The 19,881-nt window shown below is 37.0% G+C and overlaps 1 long non-coding RNA gene across 1 annotated transcript in view; it reads left to right on the top strand.

Moving 5' to 3' along the window:
* LOC136291249 (uncharacterized) overlaps positions 1-7,132 on the top strand; it is a 52,571-nt gene extending 45,439 nt beyond the window's left edge. Inside the window, exons 2-3 of the long non-coding RNA XR_010721465.1 lie at positions 5,582-5,653; positions 5,763-7,132. This is a non-coding gene — a long non-coding RNA (uncharacterized lncRNA). The remainder of the gene's footprint in view (positions 1-5,581; positions 5,654-5,762) is intronic.
* Positions 7,133-19,881: the final 12,749 nt, after the last annotated feature.

Raw genomic sequence — 19,881 nt, 5'->3', positions numbered from 1 at the left:
CTCCTTTTGTGGTCCTGAAAGTCATCCTGCTTTGCTTGTGATGTAGCTTTCACTTTTTGTCTCTAATGACCACATAAAAGTTGTACAGCACTGACAGGGTGAATACTAAATGCTATAAATATTGGATAAGAAATGATATTTTATGGACTAACCTGCCACATTAGTATATTAGCTGTGCTTGGCAGTCTTTCTAGTGATGGGGAGGCTTCAGACTGAATGCTCAGATTCAGTTATTTTGCAGATGGCCTTCTTAACTCCATCCACTGGTTCCTTTATTATGTCATAGAATTATATAAAAATAGTTTGGGCTGGAAGGGACCTTAAAAACCTTCTGGTTCAAACAACCCCCACCATTGGCAGGGAGCCTTTCACTGTACTTTGGGTTTGCTCAAAGTCCAATCCAGCCTGGCCTTGAACACTTCCAAGGATGGGGCATCTCCAGGCATTCCTCTGGAGAGCCTGTTCCAGTGCCTCACCATCCTCACCATGAAGAATTTCTTCCCACTGTTTAATCTAAACCTACCCTCTCTCAGTGTAAATCCACTCCCCTTGTCCTAGTCCTACAAGGCCTTATAAAAAGTCCCTCTCTGGCTTTCTTGTGGGCCGTCTTTAGGAACTGAAAGGTTGCCATAAGGTCTCCCTGGGGCCTTCTCTTCTTCGTGCTGAACAATTTCAGTGTGCCTTCACAGGAGAGGTGTTCCAGCTCTCTGATCACCTTCGTGGCTCTCCTCTGGACTTGCTCCAACAGGTTCATGGAGACAGCCAACAAGTCCATGGAGCCAGCCACTTCCAAGCAGAGTTTATCCTCACAGACACTGGAGTAAGTTTAGCAGTAAATTTTGGTTTTTATAGCATGGGAATATATGTGCCACAGATATTGCAGGCAGAGGGGGTTCTTTTAGCTTCAAGATTAAAAGTCTCAGGCTCAGAAACAGATGACAAACGTGGTCATAAACTCCACTGGTGAAGGCAGTATATTGTGGAGGGAGCATGGTGTTCTTACATGGAGGACCAGATTCCAAGAATTAACCTTGTCTTCTTTGCCCATTGGAGAATGATGAATATCAACCTCTGCATCCTCTGAACAGTAATGTCATTTGTGCTGACAAATTATTGGTCTACAGGGAAAACCGCTGAGGACCATTGTCTTTATTTCAGCTAACCTTGTGTTTACATCATGATGAAGTGCTTGGATACTCAGAGCACACCCTGCAGGTAGTTTATTTTTCAAAATATTCTAGTTCACTATTTTTAGAGCATTATTTATTTCTGTCTTGTCTGTATTTGTATACATGTATACACTATTGTAAAAAAAGTTCTGAAGTGAGAGCCTTTGTCACTATGCAGTTTTAAACCAAGTCAGTGAGACACTAACCTTATAGATTTTATTTTGTAAGATGCCTATGCCTTTCCTCTTGCTAAAAAGCTTAGCTATACAATATGAAGAATTGTTCAGAATTGCCTATTGATGCCTGCCTTGTCAGAGAAAGGGGGGAAGAGCTTCTCTCTATTGCACATACAGAGGAAAAAGTCCTGAGAAGGAACGGGCATCGAACAGTTTTGTAGTCTTGAGGATTGGTTTTAGTTTCTGAGGAAAGCAAGAAGTTGCCCCCTGAGGATGAGAGACAAGCAACTCTGGAAAAGCAGAATAAGCTACATTTCTTAACTAAAGAGTAGTAGGGAGGAGCCATAAATTTCTCCTTTCTTTCTGTCTGTCCTATTGCTGTGACCTTAAAATAAATGTAGTGGTCAGTGTAAAACATTTAGAGCTAGTGCAGCAAAATGATCTTGGGGTACTGAGTTGACTAGAGGTTCCAAATATTCCAAACTAGAAAAGCCACATAAGTTAGGTAGTTTCTAATAAATAAATAAACAAAAAGATAAAATCTGATCCAAACTTGAGCTTTAATATGTAAGGAACAATTTTAAAGGATGTTTATAAGCAAGGATTTTCCATAAAATATTCTTAAACAAAATTAAACAGTGAATTCCTATTGATATTCATGGCAATTGCTTTTGTCACAATAGGATGTGGATCTGGGCTATTACCAATTTTTGTAATAAAATTTAAGACAAAAAAAAAGCCTAAGATGCTGTGCAATGATAAAAGTCATGTTCACTCCTCTTTATTCTTTTACCTTCATAAAGCTCTTGCAGAAATATCATGTACTCTGTATAGTCCTCAAGACGTACAGAAAAATTCTGTACACACAGTAAGGAAAGTGTGTCAATATATGGTTGAGGTGCAAAGAATGCTAATGATGTTGATCTCTTTCCATTTGTGAGTGCTCGAAGGCAAGACAACTGAAAAGAACAAAAGTTTATCTGGGTTCAAAACAAGCAAATCAGAATGCTGGAAATTTAATTAATCCTTTCCCAGTTTGTCTGAAAAATACCTAAACATGGTTACCTCTGACTCCAGATTTTTGAGAGATCATTAAACTGCTGATGCAATTGAATTTAAACAATTGTATTTTAAAATACAATATTTTTAAGTACATGTAATTGGTAGAATTAGAAAATATAAACTGTAATGGGTAAGAAACAGGAACAAGGATGCAGTTTTTAAATGCAGTGATTCAGAAATTTACAGAACTGCCTCTTTGAATGCTGACATTAATTTTGGATGTTCCTTAATAAAGTCACTACCAAAGAATTTTGCTCCTAATGCAGTCTATGCAAAGGTAGCAGCTGAGTGTTTTTGTGGAGCTAGGTGTAGTAAAAGATGTACAACTGCAGTGATTTAAAAGGAGTATTGAAATAATTATGCTCTGAGGGCACAGCACTCTTGCATTGGAAGAAATGCTAACAAAGATTAGAGGAAGAAGAAAGTGCCTCATATATGTCATAGATCTTTCTGTGGTTTTGTCACAGCCAAAGTTCTGGTCTCAGGTGGGAGAACACCTGAAACCACTGTTGGGTTTACAACTTTTGTTTGTATTGGGCATTCAAGAATTAGGTTTTATGCGGGACCTTCTTTCCTCTTTACCCTTAATTCTGTGCAGAATAGAATAAATTGTAGCTGAAGGGTCATCATCTTGGGATGTATGCTCTGAAAAAATGAATATACATATAAACCTCAGATAAAGGAAGAAAAGATATCAGGAAAAAATTCTGCACTGTGAGAATGGTTGGACATTGGCACAAGTTGCCCAGATGATTTATGGATGTTCCAACCCTCAAAATGTTCAAGGCCAAGTTGGATTATACTTTTAAAATCAAAGGGCCAGAACTATCATCTTACTACGCAGATAGATCGATCATATTATGTAAAGTTTGGAATTCATTGTATGTGTTTGGTTTTGGTTGTTTGTTCTGAGTTTGCTTTTAAAAATTTACTTTATTTTGGTGTTCCTAAACTTTGGCCTTAATTATACCAATGAAAATTTAGAGAAATGGTACTGGAGCTTCTGCTATTGCAATCTTGTTCTGAAACTATACACCTGACACTGAGGTCAGGAGATGTGGTTATATTATTCTTGTCATGTTGCTTGCATTATGTGTATACAATATGCTATCTAAAAGAGAAAAAAACCCCAAAAACCAAACATACAAACCCCTCCTCCTCAAACCAAAACAAAACTCCCCAAAAAAGCCAACCAAAACCCCAAACATCAGCTTTCCCTAAAGAACCCAAACCCATCCAAACCTGTATATACAAAAACATCCTACTGAAAATTCAAATGGTCTGGCGTTTGGATCGAAGAGAACAAACTGCAACCCAATAAGGAATAGGATGTAGAGGTGCAGTCTGTTTTATTCCCAGAAAGAGCATGATCACATTCACATTCTAGCGTCTGTAGTCAAGTTGAGGAGCATTACAATTCACTTCCATTGTTAGGGCAGTATAGACATGTTCTCACACTGGAATTTTTGCCTGCATGAGGGCAGGTCTGAGGAACTACTCCTGCTGAACTGTCATTGAGAGAGATTTTCACAGTAATAGGCAATTTTAGAAATTAAGAAAAGGTAAAATTAATATTTAAAAATCTCAAGGGTGGACACAATCCAATAATGAGTTTTAAGAGATCTCTCAGTCATGAAATTAGTGAGTGACGAGATGAAATCTATTACTTAAAGTGGCCTCAGAATATGGAATTGAAAATTTATGCAAATTTTTAAGGACTTGAAGCAAAAAAACTCCCCAGAAGACCTGACTTCTCCTCTGGTCATATTAGTAGAAAATAAATTAAATTTTGTTTTATAAACATGGCTTAAATTTGCTTATAAGAGGAATTTGCTTCATCCCATGCACACCTTGAAGAAAAATTATAACTCACTAATCAACTAGATTTTTTTTTCCCTAGAGTTTTAGAATTGTCAATGAGCATTGAATGTGTGTGCTCTGCTTAGTGTAGTATGCTGAGGTTCTTCAAAGGTCTTCTGAAAAGAGCCCTCATAAACAACTCTTGAAGAAATTAAGCTTGATGAAATAAGTGGAAAGGTCTTCCTGTGGATGAATATTTACTTGACAGAAAATGAAGCTGAGTTAAAAATAGTCAGCCTTCACAATGGAGAGAGGTAACTAAGAATCTTCCTTCTAGCATTTTGAGTCTGAGGGTTTGCCATTTAACATATTTATGAATGATCTGGAAATGGGATGAAGTAAAAGTGTACTTAACTATGCTTAACTCTGAAAAACATGCAGTAGAACAGGAATAGATGAAGAGGCATATGGAATTGTTTTTACATGAGCAGAGACTAAAGATGCTCCTGCTAGAAGAGAGTCAGCCTTGGAAAATATCACAAAGACCTGTAAAATTAGAAGATAAAAACTTGCCATGGAAAGATCACTCACTATTTTCTATGGCACACAAATTAGAAAATTGTTGATTTGAGCACTTAAGACAAACAAAAGGAAGTGGGTTCTGTTTGCCTTTTTTTACAGTATGACTGGTTTCATTTTTAGATTTCATCAATTGTCAGATGATTTTTTAATGTTCAGAAAAGCTCTAGAATGGCTCAAAAAAGTTGAGAGAATTTTGGGAAGGACTGTCCATTGAGTGCTATTAAATATGACGATCTGGAGAAAAAAAACTACTCAGAGAAATCCCATGGCTAACTCTTATTTATAACGAATATTCCAGGGGAGTTGCTCTTATACCCTGCTTCTGTTCTTTTTGTACTCTGCTTCTCCATGTCTTTCTCCCTCCAAGAGAAGTTCAGAATCTCAGCACCACTGCAGTGTATGGAAGTTGTCAAGTTACCTCAGTTTTCCACTGTTTAGAAACTACACAGTGTAAACAGGCTTTAAAAAATCGTTTAAGCCTCTGTAAGCAGTTGTTACTGTTATTATTGCTGTATAATATGGTTGATACTTTCTGTTGTGCAGTACTTAGATAGTCCCTGCTTATTACATGGATGCCGTATTCCAGAAAAGGAACGTATATTTAATGAGCTAACAAAATCATAGATGGCAGTAGTATTATTACTTACTACACATTGATGTTAATACAGTTGACTTTTCCACATCCTGAAATATATAACGTTTTTCAGAAGGATTAAAATGGCAGTGGGAAGTACCACAGGTTAAATTCATACCGGCTAAGCTGAGTCCTTTAACTTTTTTTCTGTCTTTCAGATACAGGCTTAAAGGCCTGAACAAATATACTGGACTTTGAGTAATATGCCTGTGGACATGCATGTTTTAGGGGTGAGTCTAGCCTTAATGGGGGAAAAAAAGCAGGAGCTACTGCATTGAACAAAATGTGCATTTGGGGTAGAGCAATTCAGAGAACTAATTTCCTTCCCTTTTGCCTTAGAGTAATCTCAATGCAAGAAAACAACTTGAAGAATTACCCTTTTTGACCACCAGTGGTCTACAAGAATACATTCCACTGTGAGAGTCTTCACACAGCGCAAGGTGTTCTCTCCTGCTCTGTGCTTTGACCCATAAAGGAGATGGTGCTGGGATTGCATCTCAGAGGTGTTTGTTAAAAATAAACAAATGTACAAAAACTGGCAAACCATTAGGTTGTATTGAAATTTAATCTATATCTAATATGGGGCTGTATATATATCAGGGGCTGTAAGAGAAATGCTGTGGCAACCCAAGCTCTTCTTTTTGCACTTGTAGGGGTGTTAGGAGCTTTTGTCAAGTCTGAACAGTTGCAAGAAGGGGACCTTTACAAAATTTGATTTTTGTGGTACAATCTTGTTTCCGGAAATCTTATAAAATGCTTGTATGTCCAAGGCTTGAGATGATTGAATACTAATCTGGATGGGTAAATGCTAATCTGGAATTTAACTTTGTTAGATTCAGATTATGTTCTGAGGCATGGTAACGGACGAGTGCTGGGCATTTATTCGTGAGGTTCAACAACGGAAACTTGATTGTTATATTTTGTTTTCCTTGCCCAGGCAAAAGGTGTGGGCAGTCTGTCCTGTTGGAAAACTGCCATTTAGTTGGCCACAAAAGCATTTAATCTTAAAAAAAAAAAAATTTAAATAACAAAACAAATCTCAATCCACAAAAAATCCCCCTCCAAATCAAATGTGGGGAAGAGAATGTGCTGCACACAAAAAGCAGTAGCCATGAAATACTTCTCCTTGTGCATCTTTACAAAAGTGTAATGCTACCTAGGCTACTCATGACATTTTTGCAGTCATGCCTGTAGTTTCTGGGCATGAGCTTACCTGCCGCATTTAAAGAAAATACGGAGCTATGGCTTTCTTACAGTAGATGTTGGATGCTGTAATACTTCCTTAGAAAGCTACTGGGATTTATGGCATGAGCTGGGCTTGTGGTAGTTCAGATGCCAAGTTGTGACAGTCAGGTAAGGGGTATCTTAAAAACATGCTCACTAGGCTGTCCCAACAGCTCTCATGCTTCCAGAATAGTCCTCAGTTTGGAATAACTCAAATTTGCAAAACTTCCCTAATGTTGAAGTGTAAAACAGGATAGATGAATACTATGGGAAACCTTCATCTCCTTGGTGTGAAGGATACAAAGGAAAGGGAAATATTTGGTGTAGTTTGCTTGGTTTTTCTCCCCTCAAATGTTCCAGTTTTTATTTCTGAAATGGAAATATACAATTGATATTGTGGAGCATTAGAATTAAGGATTATAAAGTTGGGAATTATTGTATGTGACTGGTTGAAAAAATGTTTGAAATTAAATCCTATGTTTTACTTTCCTATTGTCTCTCATTTTTCAAGGTAAATGAAAGAAATAGCAGTAAAACCTTCGTTCAGGCAAGGCTGAATTGGGAAAGGGAATAGGTTGCAGTGTACAGAAGTAAAAGCTTCTTATTAAATCACTTGATTTTGAGAGTGGAATTACTGTTTAGGTAAGAAATACTGTGTTCCTAGTTTAGCAGGGTTCATCAGTTTGAAATGATTACTGCAGTCTGAAACATCTCCAATGAATTGAAACTTAAACCTGTCATATCTTTTTTTTTTTTAATATATTACTAAATTGGCATTATATTTGTGTTAAAACATCTGTCATCTTGTGTATGAATGCTTTTCCCTAATGGTCAGCTTGTCACAGTTAATTAGTCTTTAGGCATATGAAGAGTCATAAAGCAATGTGACTTTGAAAATTATGTTTCTAAACACACATAGCTTTGAACCCTAAATAGACAATGTACTCACTAGTTCTTTGTGCTCCACAGCAGACTGTAAACTACCTTCAAATCACAAGGACTTAGGCAATATGCAGTTTTCTGTGTGAAACACTCGTCACATGTGTGTTTAAATGTGCTGCATTCATGGATTCAGTTTTGATTTCTTCACAAGTTTTTAATAATGGTGTAGAATTGCGCAACAATGACACGAACATGAGACTGTCCCCTCAATCATTGACTATCTAACGATTTGGAATTGCCATGAATTTATTTTGATCAATTGGAAAGGTACGATGATTTAAAAAATTTGAACATATATTCGGACTTAAGAGAAACCTGGCATTAGGTTTTTCATTCCAGCTTCTCTTGTATTTTTAACTTCCTGGTGTTCCACAATGATTGGCACAATTCTGAAAATATACATGGGATTTATCTTGGAAGAATGCAAATGAGCATGAAGATGTGCTGGACCATTAATCCTTGTTTGCTTTAAGCTGAAGAAAAGCTGAAGGAATTTCAGAAACCTGCAGCATGTATGTCATTTTCCTACTGGATTGTGCTCCATGCTATAAAAGAAACTGAGGAAAAGAAAATGAAACAAACAGAATAAGTCCATTCATAAAAAATGATAGCAGATGCCATATCAGGCATCTTAGTTGCCTGATGTTTATGCAAGAGGCTTTTTCTACCAAAGGTAATTCATGCTGTCCTACACTCTATTCATCTTCTTTTGGATAAGCTGATTTCCATTTCACAAGTGTCAATGCTTTAGCATATAGGAACCAATTTTTATTAAAACCCTCATTATGGTTTCTGAAGAAGAGGTAATCGCAGAAAGATCAGAAACTAGTGGTTAATGTATGTCTCTAATGAATTCTATTTGGTTTCCAAAAACATAGCAACTTATATGTCTTAAATTATAAGATGAATCTTCTTTTTTCATTATAATAGTCTTAGTAGACCTTAAAATATTAATAGTGATGGAAGAATTATGCAAGAAGAAACAGCACAAATAGCTGATGTAAGAACCTGCCAAAAGGGGCTTAGGGTACATGGGTAGCATTTTCCTTTTTTAAGAGCGTTCTAAATTCCAGTAGACTGTTTGATCTTCCCTTACATTTGGGAAGAGTGAGAAGCTAGTGCCTTTCATGCCCTCCTCCCTCACTTTACAACATGGGCTGCTTTCTGAGTTCGGAATTCTGTATGAGTCTGACAGATTAGGGGTTATGGATACATCATTCATTACATGCTGGTAAATGCCTAGAAAAAGCAAGATATTCTTTAGCTTCTTGCCCTGGAGGTGAAAGGGAGACTGTGCTTCCCAAAGTAGTCACTGACTATGGAAGTTACTAGGAGAGTAAGTGAAGTATATGTGTATGCCACGGGGAGAGGGACATCCGAAGTGGTATGGAATCAAAGTGCCTCCATGTTGATGGACCTTTGTCTAGCAGGTTTTGCAATTAGAGGACTTGGGAAAGGTGTGGCCTTTGAAAGGGCCTCTTGTGAGAGAGCCAACCTTGAAAAATCATTTAGGACAGATCGTTAGAGGAGAAAGATGTAATCAGAGACAGGAATAAATCTATCAGGGGTGTTTTCCTAAGGCCATAACACTGTGGAGCTGAAGTTTCTCAGCACCTATCCAGAATTCTACAATATTTTAATGTTATGCAGTTATTCCCTTCTTTGAATCAAGCTTACAGACTGCAGCCTGGCTGCTGTGTGAGAGATCCATGATAAAATTGCACAACATGCCTAATAAGTTTTAGCAAACTCTGAGCTCTCTTACAGCTCCATATACATACACCTTAACAAGCAATAACACTAAATGTATTGTACATGAAAATAGTTTGCTAAGCACGGTGGTAACAGAATAAACAAACATTAGCAAAATGGAGTCCTGCTCTGAGAAATACTTGGTGCGTTACATTCTGAAAGTGAGACTCTCAGGACCAGATTCTCCTCATCTGATTTAGACCAACTCGGCATCATTAACTGACATGAATTTACACAAAATGAATATGAATAAAATATTAATCTAAAGTTATTGATGTCTTCCCTCCTTAGGGATGATTTTCAAACTATGTTTCTTTTATGCCATATAGTATTTTGAGATTATGGTGCAGAATTCAGGCTTGGCCTTGAGAAAAGCAAAAAATCTGCAGCTTGCCCAGACCAGATATTGTCCACAGTCCGGAAAGCACTGCTACAACAACATGATGAATCAAGAAAAGATAGTTAGCTAGGAAATAGCTAGGAGAGCCTCAGGTGTCTTCTGAATGCTAATTTTGCATGGGTACATAAATGCAGATTTTCCTGTAGGCAGTGAAGGTCCTTCTCTGAAATCAGGGTTGACAATAAGCATTCTAAGTTGTTCTGACTCTGCAGCGTTAAGATATTAGTGATATTCATATAATCACTGTTAGATGTAGCTATAGGTTCTGCTGTAGCTTTTCTAAAATCACAAAAATATTTTTTGTACATTGTGGTCTCTTGAGAGCTGTCAACTATGGAGTACCTGGCAAGGTTCTTAATGCACAAAATCTTGACAGGGAATAGAACTAGTGAGTGTGTGAATGCAACGCGAGTCATCCAGCACCATTCAGGTTTGCACTTAAATTTCCTCAATGTGTGAACATCCATTAAATGTATCTTAAAAATATTCAGATTAGGAAGTACCTCTGGAGGTCGAATGGACAAACCTCCTGGTCAGTACAGAGCCAATGCAAAGGCTAGATCAGGTTGCTAAGGGCTTTGTTCAGTAGTGTTGAGTATCTCCAAGAAGGGAGGCTCCTTGTGTCCCTATGCAAACATGATCTAGGTCTTAACTACTCTGAGTGTGCCTTCTTCAGCTAGGGATAGTTGTCAGCTTCAGTTTCCACCTAAATATTGTAGGACATCTTGCTGCTTGACTCTTTGCTGATGTTACCTGATCTGTGGCTTCAGAGGTTAATAGGTCTTATCTTACAACAATGTATTGTGGGATTCAGTAAGGAATTGCAAGACTCAGATTATGGGGGGGGGGGGGGGGGGGGGGGGTTGGTGGTTTTAGTTGACATGCAGAGGTTGAGAAAACAGCCAATTATTTGGCAGAAATTTCAAAAGAGATAAATCAGAGATGTCTTCGGGACAAATATTCTTGTTCTGAATCTTCTTGAACTTTGCAAAACTAAGGAACAAGACTTAGAAACTTCACTCAAGCATACCTCTGCAAGAAATAAGGGTGGGGTGAAGTAAACCTTGTACGGTATATGCTGTTTCAGCTTGTGAGTGGTTAAACACTTGTGATGCAAATATGTTGTGCAGTATATAGTGTACTGCAATTTATTTTGAGGTTTTAAAGGAAGGTGACATAGAGCTGAGAAGGAAAAAGACAAGAAGAAAAAAAAATTGCAGTTCTCGTGTTTTTGTCTTTGCATCTGATTTAGGGGAAAGAGACCTATGAGTTAATCAGCTGCTGCTCTGAATAGCAGGAATGGATAAATCCATACAAAAGTAACAATCTGTTGCTAAAATGATGTTTACTTCTTATAATGCAGGCTATTGATATGACTCAATATCTTGAATATTTCTCACCAATGAAAGTGGAGAAATGCTTATGTTGCACCATTTTTTTTTCCTCAGGGGTTTTGAGGCTGTCAGCTTGGTCTTGCAGTGTAATTCAGAGGCTTTTCTTGCTTTCATTAAGTAACTGCAGTCTCCTGAGTGTACTCTGCAGTTTATTATTCTTGCTTTTGATTATGGAAATTCCTTTGAGATATTTAAATGATAATGTGCTCTGTTCTGTTTTGGAGGTATGTATACTACAACTGGCACCACGCTTTTTCGTAGTAGCTAAGAGTTGCCTTTTGTACAAGTAAATCTTCCTTATATTGGCTGCAGTTCAACACAAATCCATATTCTGACAGAATTTTCCATGCTTGCTATTGAAAAACATCTCCTTCATCCTTCTTCGTCTCCTTTGAAGAAGTTAAAGAACTTCACCAGTTGTCTTTAGCATAAAAAATGCTTACACAGAGGCCTTACACCTCTTCCTTCAGAAAAATAAAGAAATGTGTGCCCTCAAAGTGGTCTGCCGAGGCCTCTGTGAATCTGAGGACGTAACTTGAAAGAGGATGATGTGGAAGAACTACATTGTCTATAGTTCTTCGGTCCTTCTCTCTAGCTATGCATACAGTACATCTGGACATAGACAACATACATTGTGATAGGTTCACATAATCCAATACTTCAGAAATTTCATACAGGAAATTCCCCAAAATGCAGCATTTGAATATATCACGAGTTGCTGATTTTGCTTCTAGATTCCTGTTATGAATTCTTTGGCATTTTTGAATAATTTATAGATTTTTTTTAAAAAAACTTTTTTTTAGAATCATATATATAGAATGTGGAGTTGAACTCTAGCTTTATTAAAACAAACAAACAAAAGCAAACAAACCTCCCTCACCTTTACCCCCCACCCAAAAAAAGAAAACAAACCAACACCCCAAATCCTACTCCTAAAAATCAAAAACAACAGCTTATGTTTTTAACATAACATAGATCCTCTCAGAACTGAGTTAAAAAAATTTTGACAGCCCAGACTAGGATTCAAGGTTACTGTAAAATCTGAAGTTGTGCAAGTTTTGACAAGATTTGATATTTTGAAAAGAATATTCTAAGCACTTCTGAAGATGCGCACACTTCACATATTTGACAAAAAGGACTGTATAAGCTGTATTTTCCAAGTCTCAACTGTGTGTTGAGAGATTAATGAGAATTTTCACCTTTGTTGCTGTCATATTTGTTTGCTAGAAGCAAATTGATTTTCCTTATTAGCTGAACATAACTGATACTCTTACTGAAACAAAACAAATGGAAAAAAAACCACTTGGTGAAAATATGGGAGAGTAACTGTTAGGAACAGTAGGCCATTCGTCTGTGTTCGTCCTGATTGTGGGTGGAGAGAATTTTCCCCATTACTTTGCCTGAAAGAGCTCCCTTCCTCTGCAGCCTTCACCTGGTATCTGTGGGGAAAAAAGAGTTTTGTTACTACAGTGGAAGTCATAGGACCCGTACACATTCTTTGTAGTGGGAGTGATTTCTGGATGCCACATGTGACCAGAAACTAAGCAGTCTCCTCGGTTCACCCTGTGTCCAGATTCTGCTTTCCACACAGGAGGGATTATGAGCAACTTCTGTTCTGAGACTTGAACCTCAGAGAACGTTTGAGTGGTACCTTGCTAGTTCATTCAAGAGACAGCAAACTGTCTGTGGGATCTGCTGGTTGTTGGGCAGGCTTGGACTGTTTGGCTGTTGTGGCTGTAACCATAGCCCATGGCTAGCAGTGCTGGATCCAGAGCTTCAACTTGAAGCATTGTTTAAGCCTCATGGAGTAGTCCTAGTGTGACTTATCTACTAATGAAACTTCTAAAATATGTCTTTCAGAATCTTGTAATTAGTCCTGATCTCTATATCATCATTAAATCTCTCAAGAAAACTTTACTTGGGGTTTGATGGAGAGGTCATTTTTGAGATAAGATGGAAAATTCTTGTTTTAACAAACTGCGGTAAAAGAAATTCTTCCTCGTGACTTCCTATTTTAAAAACTCATACGAGAATCACCTACAGTTTGAATAGAAGAAGTCTCCAATATGACCAGAGTCTGCTAAAACATCCAAAATCATTATAGCAATGGAAGATAGTATATGGAAAATATATTTAGTTTTCCAGTTTGGTTTTTCTGTATAAGCTAGTTCAACTACTTTGGGTAATTTTTTTATTAGTCCGTTCATGTTTTACTGTCAGGATCTTTCCGACTGATAGCATTACAAGAAGGAAATTATTTTGAGGAAGAATTAAGGCGGGTAGTACCCACTGAATTTGAAAAGGAAAATATTCTGACAACAGAATTCATTCAAATTAGCTGAAGGGCTCTGGGAGCCATCATAATACTTCCAAGGCATGTTTTGTCTAGGTAGAAAATTTGTTTGTTATCCTTCCTAACTCTGAATACCTTAGAAATTCCCTGTAGTAAGCCCTAAGGGAAGTTTGCCTTGCAGTGTGTTTCTCCCCTGTAACACTTCTCTGATGCAAATTATTGATGCATGATTGCAATCTCCAATTGTGACAGCATTTCTGTGTTTTAGCTTTAATGAACCTACATGATAGTTATTTGGCAACATTAAGGCTCATTTAAAACACTGTATTGATGATTAAGTGGCAAATACCATTATATCATTGGGAAATCTGTCAGCAATAGTTACTTGTTTCCATGCCTTCAGCACATTCATCAAAGGGATAACAAACAGATACTTTTTTGAATTTTAATGAAAAAATTGTAGTGCAGACATGAGGCTTTAAAATTCAAAGGTCTATAAATAATGAATTTTTTCAGCAATGGTTACTGTTTCCCTATCTTTAGGAAAAATAACAGCTATATGTTGTACTTTGTTGCTAACAGCATACTTTAATATTTATGAACTGCCAGTTTTCTATAGACAGAGAAATTTGGTGGTTGTCACTGTAATGGTTTGTTATTTATATGCGTCTAAATTTTACAGAAGCAGAATACTATTAGTTTATTAAATTTGCACTAACCAGAAACATCCTCTTTTACTGTTACATTCAACATAGAGCAACCTGAACGCTACAGAACTGCTGTCTTATGGCCTGTCACCAGAAAGCAGCCCACGAGCCTTGGCTCAAGAGAGGTCACTGGTACTCTGTGTATGTGTGTGCAGGACCTCAGCCTGCAGGCAGGAAGCAAATTAAAGAAACAAAGCTTTCTGTTCAGTGTTATTTCATGTCTTGGGATGAATGGAGTCATTGTAGCAATAACTAGATTATCTGATTAGGAGATGGATTTTACTGTAGTTGTATAGCTCCATTTTCTAAGAGGAGTTAATATCTTTTGAGTTTTATGGATACTGCTGGTGTTTTGAGAGGCTTCTGAACATGTTAGAAAAAGACTGTGATTCACTTCCTCTCAAGCTCAGTTTGGACACTGCAACAGTAATACATACAAGCACTTGTGATTTTCTAAATTACTTTAAAACCTTTTAAATCTTAGAATGCATCTGCACTTATTCCCAAGTTTCAGTTAGCCTCTGAGGCCTAGGTGTTATTTGATTCCACAAAATGGCATCTCAGATGTGTAACATGAACCTTCAATGTTTTTTGAGAGAGTATTTTAGCTGTCTTAAGGTGGTTTTGTTTCATTTTGTTGAATTACCAAAGGAATTGTAGAAATTTATCATTGCTTGGCACTGTTAGTTGTGTACATGCCCTTTGTGAGACGTGACTGAGTCATTATAAATATATATGCTCTCTATGTGAAATGTTGCTTCACTTAAGCAGTGTCCAGATTTTTTTTTTTAATCATTTTTGCCTCTGGATGAAGAGCTAAATCATTGACTTTGTTCTTTTTTAGGTGAAGAAAGATGTATTGTCACTTCTAATGTACAAAATGTTGGCATATACTGTCTGCTTTATTATTAAAGAGCTTTCTTCTCTTCCGCTCCATCTTTCTAAATGTAGCTTCTCTGCTGCCACTTAAAAGGGCGTTTTAACAAAATATGGATTGCTTGAATAAGAGTTTCTGAATCATGTTCTGCAGGGCCTAATTTTTAGACATTTGGTACAGGAAGTAGAATTTGGAAGGAGTTGCTTAAGTCACTTAAAAAGGGTGCAGAAAACATGGAGGAAGAGAGCATCTCTGAAAGGCAATGTAAAGAAACTTGCATGCAGTGTAAGGAGCAATCTAGAGCAAATAGAAACCACTGTGGTATCTTCTGTCTGTATTTCCACTTTAATGTCTGCTTTCCTCTACAGTATAGCTGCCTCAACAGCCCCAACAAAGGTGGTTTGCTGTCTGTTCTCTAAAAAATACAAAATTTTAAATGAAAAGATTCCTGCCAGTTAGTTTTATTTCAAACAGTTTAGGAAAAGTAGCATTTGGGGGTTTTAGGATAGGAATTGGAAATCCACAGATCTTTTTTCTTTTTTTCTTTTTTTCTTTTTCTTTTTTCTTTTTTCTTTTTTCTTTTTTTCTTTTTTTCTTTTTTCTTTTTTCTTTTTTCTTTTTTCTTTTTTCTTTTTTCTTTTTTCTTTTTTCTTTTTTCTTTTTTCTTTTTTCTTTTTTCTTTTTTCTTTTTTCTTTTTTCTTTTTTCTTTTTTCTTTTTTCTTTTTTTTTCTTTTTTCCCTTTTTCCCCTTTCCCCTTTCCCCTTTCCCCTTTCCTTTTCAAATGGATGATTATATTTTTAGGTACCTAAAAAGCTTTGTAGTTGTGGCACAAAATGCCACATTAAAAAAAAAACAAAAACCCAAACAAAAAGTGAAAAAACCCTCACGTTCTCCCCGCAGGCATTTCTGAACATTATGCTATTGGCTTTAACTAAGGTAAATTAGGGTACACAAAGCCTGAGAGGGTACTATTAACAAAAATTAATTTAAAGCTTTTCATTTTTACTGTTTTCACTTGTTTGATATAAATGTATTTACCTTGAAAATCTCTGAAGAACAATCCACATCATGAAAACAGCTTTATTCTCTTTGAGAATGAATGAATGAAATGTGAAATGTCCATTTACTTCTATTTCTTTCCACAGTTGCAAGACCTTTATCTGTTCTGTAATTTAGTTTTCATACTAGTGCAGAATATGTTACAATTTGAATTATTTGAATTATGATTCACGTGGTCTACTCCAATGTACTTTGGTGTTCTATAATTCTTGCCAAGTTTTAATTTCCATACCTGTGTCCATAAAAAACACCGTCATTGCAGATTTTGCAGAGCAATGTTTTTAAAAGTAGGTTCCCATGTGTGTTCAGTGATTCTTCCAGTGAGTACTACTTGAGACTAGAGATAAAAAGAAAACAAGGAGTGGAACAGATGAAAAAAAACCAACCCCAAAACAATTAAAAGCAGAGGAAAAAGGAATTCAAACAAATACAGAGTCAGTCCATAATATATATATTTGAGGTGCTAATTCAGACCATCACTAGCTGAACCAGTGAAGATTGCATCTGTGTAAAGCAGAATCTACTACTTGATTTTCTCACAGTTCTGCCCTTTATTTGTGTGCAAACTCCTATTTGGATGAGAGTACCTCATCTACAATTCTCACTATATTCAGTCTGTCATTCAGTGGCTTTTTGGGAATTTTGAACAAGGTTCATTGGGTGAAATACAAAGATAATTGTTGTTCAGGTGCCCAAGTTTCTTGCCAATGTATGGTCATGCCTATGACAGATTTCCAAAACAGAAGCCTTGGTGGATGGCAACGTTCAAGAGCACGGTTCCTATGAGAGGTGCTAAACAAGAAGAAATGTCTGAAGTGAGAGGCAATGGCAGATATTTTGGTAATAATAGCAGTAAACACTGCAATCAGTTTTAATGGAATTAATTAAAGGAATTAAATTTTCTCCTCCTCTGGCATGGAGTAACCAGTACTTTGCTGTGCTGAGGAGCACTGCTGCTCATGACTTTGAAAAAGACTTGTTAACTGGATGGTTCTTTATCTTTTTGTTAAGCAGCAGTGACTATAATGCTTTCAAATGAAGGAGAGTTTCTTCTATAGGAATGAAGAATTGTCTAAATGTAGTTATATGGAGATGTCCTGGGTTTTGTGCTTGACTCTGTATAAGGAAATTAGATTTGGCTGGAATTGCACTCCATATGATTCAGTAGAAGTAAGTAAGTAAGAAGTAAGATATCTCAGAGAAAAGGTCTGAATACTGATGGATTTTTATTTTTTTGTTTCACTTGAATATGTGCCTTGAAGTATTGGAATCTTAAATCTGAGGTGCACTTCTTGGTGTCTTATAAGGATTGGAAGTTCTTGTGCTTCCATCCTCCTCAGTGGACCACAGCTACAGCTCTTAAGCAGCAGTGAATCCTAGAATTCCCACAAGCATCCCCTAAGAGATCTATCTTTTAAAGATGTCGGAAACAAAACCCTGTTCCCTGTTTGTTTTGATATTTTTCTCTTAGAATAAAGTGTCAGTTACAACCTATTTCACTTTTCACTGATCACATTTTCTGACAGCCAAAGTGTTCAACTGGGTAACTTCTAATCAGTCTAATTGTCATCTGTTAAAGCATCCCAGGCTAGCTATAATGAGGGATCCCCAAACTGCAGTCTCCAGAGACATTTCTGTAGTGTTTATCTTCTAGTGTAATCCAAGTGTTCAATAAAAATTGAAGTTGATGGGCTTTATGTTTGTTTCCCTTTGACTGACTGTTTACGATCACTTTTACTTACCCATAGCCACAGAGCTGGATTCGTCATTTCTTAAACACCTTCTAAGTATGAATTTGAGTTTGGATCAGCTTGTAAATGTAAGGAGGCAGGCAGAAGTGTGAATTCTTTTATTCAGGGTTTTTTGGTGGCTTTTTGCTTGTTTTTCTTTTAATAAAAAGAACGCAACATTTCAGAGTAGCAATACGGTTATTAATGTCACCTTACTACTCATCAGCCATTACAGACACTAATTTATATATTACATGAGATCAAAGAAAAGAAAAAGAAAAAGTTAGCATGGGCACGAAGAACAGGTACTGAACTTCATGGATCTTGAAGGGAATGACTTCAAAATTCCAAAAAATGCCAGTTTATAATAGCAGCAAGGGCCTCTGTATCAATACTTTTTAAAGCTGGATGGGGACACACTGCACCATCAGCTTTGTCAGAGGCCCTTAACGATCCTTGATCTTTATTTGCCAGAGGCTCTTAATCATCCTTGATCTTTATTTGACAGATAAATGGCTCGTACCTTGGTTCTTAATGCTTTGTTTCAAACTCTGAGAGAAGAGAGGGAAGTACAGCATGCTCTCTACTTTGCCTAACATACATATAGAATACTTTGATCTGGAAAAATATATTGTGTCAAGCAAATCTCTGCGAGGACCTTAATAAAGAGACCTGACATGACTCTAAGCGTTGTCCTAAATTTCTCCAATAAAAAAGATCTCTGTAGCAGCACTGAGCAACGCTGTCAGCTGAGCTGAGCTCAGCCTCCCTGCAGTGGCAGCACTCTGAACCTGTGGAAAATGGCCCTTCTCTATTTCTGCACCTGCAGGATGTCCAAATTTTGGTTAGATCTAATTAGCTGACTTTTATGCAATTTATGTCAAGCAAGTAGTTAAAATTACTGGTTGTCTTATCTCAGCTTGGGCGCTGGGATTGAAGGTGGGTTCTTGTTCTTTTCTTAGGCAGGTTCTTAAAGTGTCTTTCCATGTTTAAGGTTCTGACCGGAGAGGGGTAGCTGGCACTCATCCTGATGCTCTCTCATTTCTGTATACCTGTAACCCATTCTTCTGTGTGCAGGTGTGTGTTTGCTGTTTAAAGGCTATATAATCACTATATTTTGATTACCATAATTAGGTCTTTTAGAATATGAAAATTCCTTTCAACTCAGTGTGAGGAATCTAGCAGTTTCTTGCTGAGAAGGCTGGAGCTGGCTGTGAGGCTCCCACTAGGAACAGTGATGTCTCTGAGTTTACTGGTACTGTGCTTCTTGCAGGTTGTTACTGTCCTTTTTATACTCAAACAGTGTTTAAGTATTAGTCACAGAAAAAATGCTGCTACAAAACCAGCTTGTAGTTTTGTCTTCTGCCAGCTCTTTCTTCTTTTTCTTGTTTTTTCCTTCTTTGTGCTAGTTGATCTCATTTTGTAAGGCCCAGCTCCATCTGAAAGCTGCTGATGATGAGAGATCATCTTTCCACTTCAGAACACAGGGGAAAAAAAGGAATGTGTGTGTATGTAGAAAATACATACCTAAATGACTGCAGGGCTTCAAAAATGCCCAAACTTATGATCTCCAATTTGGAAGAAGTGAGTCTGAGTCATGGCTGACATTCTTCAGTAAAGCATCTATTAGCACCAGTAAAGAGGCTGCAGTGTTTGCCTTGTGTGGGAGAGAGTTTTATTTCTGTAGGTTAGTGCTTAGGAATAAATTCTAAAGGCCAGTTAAAAATTGTATTTGTTTGAAAATAGAGGTTTAATAACCATTTTCGACCAAAAGCTAGATATTGCACCAATGTACAGTGCTATTGCTGATTTAGAAGAGGTGATGCCTTACTAAAGGGTACTATTAAGAAACCTTTTCACTGTGTATGAAATAGCATCTGTTTCTGTGAAGTTGATTTATTGCAAAAATTCATTTGAATAAGCTTTGTTTCACAATTGTAGTGTAGTGGGTAGTAGAGAAGGGGTATTTTATTTTAGAGATTTGTGTATTTTTAATGTTACCTTAAGGAGTCATAAAATGTGAACTTCTGTTGATGTAGTAATATAGGTTGGGCATGATGAAAATGGCTGAGTTTTTGT

The sequence above is a fragment of the Chamaea fasciata genome, unplaced genomic scaffold, assembly GCF_029207755.1.
Source record: "Chamaea fasciata isolate MVZ Bird 193981 ecotype frontalis unplaced genomic scaffold, bChaFas1.0.hap1 SCAF_6, whole genome shotgun sequence".
Classification (NCBI taxonomy): Eukaryota; Metazoa; Chordata; class Aves; order Passeriformes; family Sylviidae; genus Chamaea; species Chamaea fasciata.
Note: the sequence above shows the minus strand (reverse complement) of the source record. Positions and strands in the feature narration are given on the sequence as shown.